The sequence below is a fragment of the Arachis duranensis genome, chromosome 9 (assembly GCF_000817695.3).
Source record: "Arachis duranensis cultivar V14167 chromosome 9, aradu.V14167.gnm2.J7QH, whole genome shotgun sequence".
Taxonomy (NCBI): domain Eukaryota; kingdom Viridiplantae; phylum Streptophyta; class Magnoliopsida; order Fabales; family Fabaceae; genus Arachis; species Arachis duranensis.
In genome coordinates this window covers 38,345,475-38,348,726 of record NC_029780.3, presented here as the reverse complement: position 1 = coordinate 38,348,726, position 3,252 = coordinate 38,345,475, and positions in this window count along the sequence as shown.

Genomic DNA, 3,252 nt, shown 5'->3' with positions numbered 1-3,252 from the left:
TCAGTCTCAAGCTTTTCACTTGGACCTGCATGCCACAAGCACATGGTTGGGGACAGCTTGATTTAGCCGCTTAGGCCTGGATTTATTTCCTTGGGCCCTCCTATCCATTGATGCCTTGGATCCTTTTTACCCTTGCCTTTTGGTTTTAAGGGCTAATGGCTTTTTCTGCTTGCTTTTTCTTTTTCTTTCTATTTTTTTCGCAAGCTTTGTTCTTCACTGCTTTTTCTTGCTTCAAGAATCAAATTTATGATTTTTTAGATCATCAATAACATTTCTCTTTTTCATCATTCTTTCAAGAGCCAACAATTTTAACATTCATAAGCAACAAGATAAAAAAATATGCACTGTTCAAGCATTCATTCAGAAAACAAAAAGTATTGTCACCACATCAATATAATTAATACTAATTTCAAGGATAAATTCGCGACTCATGTACTTCTTGTTCTTTTGAATTAGAAACATTTTTAATTTAAGAGGGGTGAAGGATTTATGGAATTATTTATAGCCTTAAGACATAGTTACTAGACACTAAGGATCATGTATTAAAGACACAAACATAGATAAACATGAAGCTTAAAAACCGAAAAACAGAGAAATAAGAACAAGGAATGAGTCCACTTTAGTGATGGTGGCGCTTTCTTCTTGAAGAACCAATGATGTCCTTGAGCTTTTCTATGTCTCTTCCTTGCTTTTGTTGCTCATCCCTCATTGCTCTTTGATCTTCTCTAATCTCATGGAGAATGATGGAGTGCTCTTGATATTCCACCCTTAATTGATCCATGTTGTAACTCAAGTCTTCTAGAGAAGTGTTAAGTTGTTCCCAATAGTTGTTAGGAGGAAAGTGCATCCCTTGAGGCATCTCCGGGATTCTTTGGTGATGAGCTTCCTCATGCGTCTCTTGAGATCCATGAGTGGGCTCTCTTGTTTGCTCCATCCTCTTCTTAGTGATGGGCTTGTCCTCTTCAATAAGGATGTCTACATCTATAACAACTCCAGCCGAGTAGCATAGATGGCAAATGAGATGAGGAAAAGCTAGCCTTGCCAAGGTAGAGGGCTTTTCGGCTATTTTGTAGAATTCAAGGGAGATGAGTTCATGAACTTCTACTTCCTCTCCAATCATGATGCTATGGATCATGATGGCCCGATCCACAGTAACTTCGGATCCGTTGCTAGTGGGAATGATGAAGCGTTGGATGAACTCCAACCATCCTCTAGTCACAGGCTTTAGGTCCAGTCTCCTTAATTGAACCGGCTTGCCTTTTGAGTCTCTTTTCTATTGAGCTCCTTCCACACATATGTCCATAAGGACTTGGTCCAACCTTTGATCAAAGTTGACCCTTCTAGTGTAGGGGCGTGCATTTTCTTGCATCATAGGCAAGTTGAACGCCAACCTTACATTTTCCGAACTGAAATCTAAGTATTTCCCCCGAACCATTGTAAGATAATTCTTTGGATTCAGGTTCATACTTTGATCATGGTTCCTAGTGATCCATGAATTGGCATAGAACTCTTGAACCATTAGGATTCTGACTTGTTGAATGGGGCAGGTCAGAACTTCCCAACCTCTTCTTTGGATCTCATGTCGGATCTCCAGATACTCATTTTTCTTGAGCTTGAAAGGGACCTCATGGATCACCTTCTTCTTGGCTACAACTTCATAGAAGTGGTCTTGATGGGCTTTTGAGATGAATCTCTCCATCTCTCATGACTCGGAGGTGGAAGCTTTTGTCTTCCCTTTCCCTTTTCTAGAGGTTTCTCCGACCTTAGGTGCCATAGGTGGTTATGGAAAAACAAAAAAAAGCTATGCTTTTACCACACCAAACTTAGAATATTGCTCGCCCTTGAGCAAAAGAAGAAAGAATAGAAGAAGAAGAAGAAAATATAGAGGAGAAGGAGACAGATGTGTATTCGGCCAAGGGGGAGAAGAGAGGGTTGTGTTGTGTGAAAATGAAGAAGGATGGAGGGGTTTATATAGTGAAGGGAGAGGGAGTTGGTTCGGCCATTTAGGGTGGGTTTGGGTGGGAAAGAAATTTTTGAATTTAAAGGTAGGTCGGGTTTATGGGGAAGAGAAGATGGGTGTGAGTGGTGAAGAGGTGATGGGGAAGGGAGATTGAGGTGATTGGTGAAGGGTTTTGGAGAAGAGTGTTTATTGGATTGTGTGAAAAAGAGAGAGAGGGTGAGTTGAGGTAGGTAGGGATCCTGTGGAGTCTACAGATCCAGAGATGATCCTGTGGAGTCCACAGATCCTGAGGTGTCAAAGATTTACATCCCTGCACCAATGAGGCATGTAAATCACCCTCTACATGCAATCCTGGCGTTTAACGCCAGATTGATGCTCGTTTCTGGTGTTAAACGCCAGCTCTATGCTTGTTTTCGGTGTTCAACGCCCATCTGCAGCATGTTTCTGGCGTTGAACGCCAGCTTTCCTCAGTGTGCAATCCTAGCGTTTAAACGCCAAATTGCTGCATGTTTCTGGCGTTCAACGCTAGATCCATGCTCTGTTCTAGCGTTGAACGCCAGCCAGATGCTCTTTACTGGCGTTTAAACGCCAGTAAGCCCTTCCTCCAAGGGGTGCTGTTTCTTCTGCTGTTTTTGATTCTGTTTTTAATTTTAGTATTTGTTTTGTGACTCCACATGATCATGAACCTAAGAAAACATAAAATAACAATAAAAAATAAAAATAGAATTAGATAAATAAAATTGGGTTGCCTCCCAATAAGCGCTTCTTTAATGTCACTAGTTTGACAGTGGGCTCTCAAGGAGCCTCACAGGTGATCAGGTCAATGTTGTGGACTCCCAACACCAAACTTTGAGTTTAAATGTGGAGGTTTAACACCAAACTTAGAGTTTGGTTGTGGCCTCCCAACACCAAACTTAGAGTTTTATTGTGGGGCTTTGTTTGACTCTGTATTGAGAGAAGCTTTTCATGCTTCCTCTCCATGGTTGCAGAAGAAGATCCTTGAGCTTTAAACACAAGGTAGTCCCTATTTAATTGAAGGACTAGCTCTCTTCTGTCAACATTAATCACAGCTCCTGCTGTGGCTAGGAGGGGTCTTCCAAGGATGATGCATTCACCCTCCTCCTTCCTAGTGTCTGAGATTATAAAATCAGCAGGGATGTAGAAGCCTTTAACCTTCACTAACACGTCCTCTACTAATCCATAAGCTTGTCTTTGTGATCCATCTGCCATCTCTAATGAGAATGTGGCAGGCTGTACCTCAATGATCCCCAGCTTCTCCATTACAGAGAGTG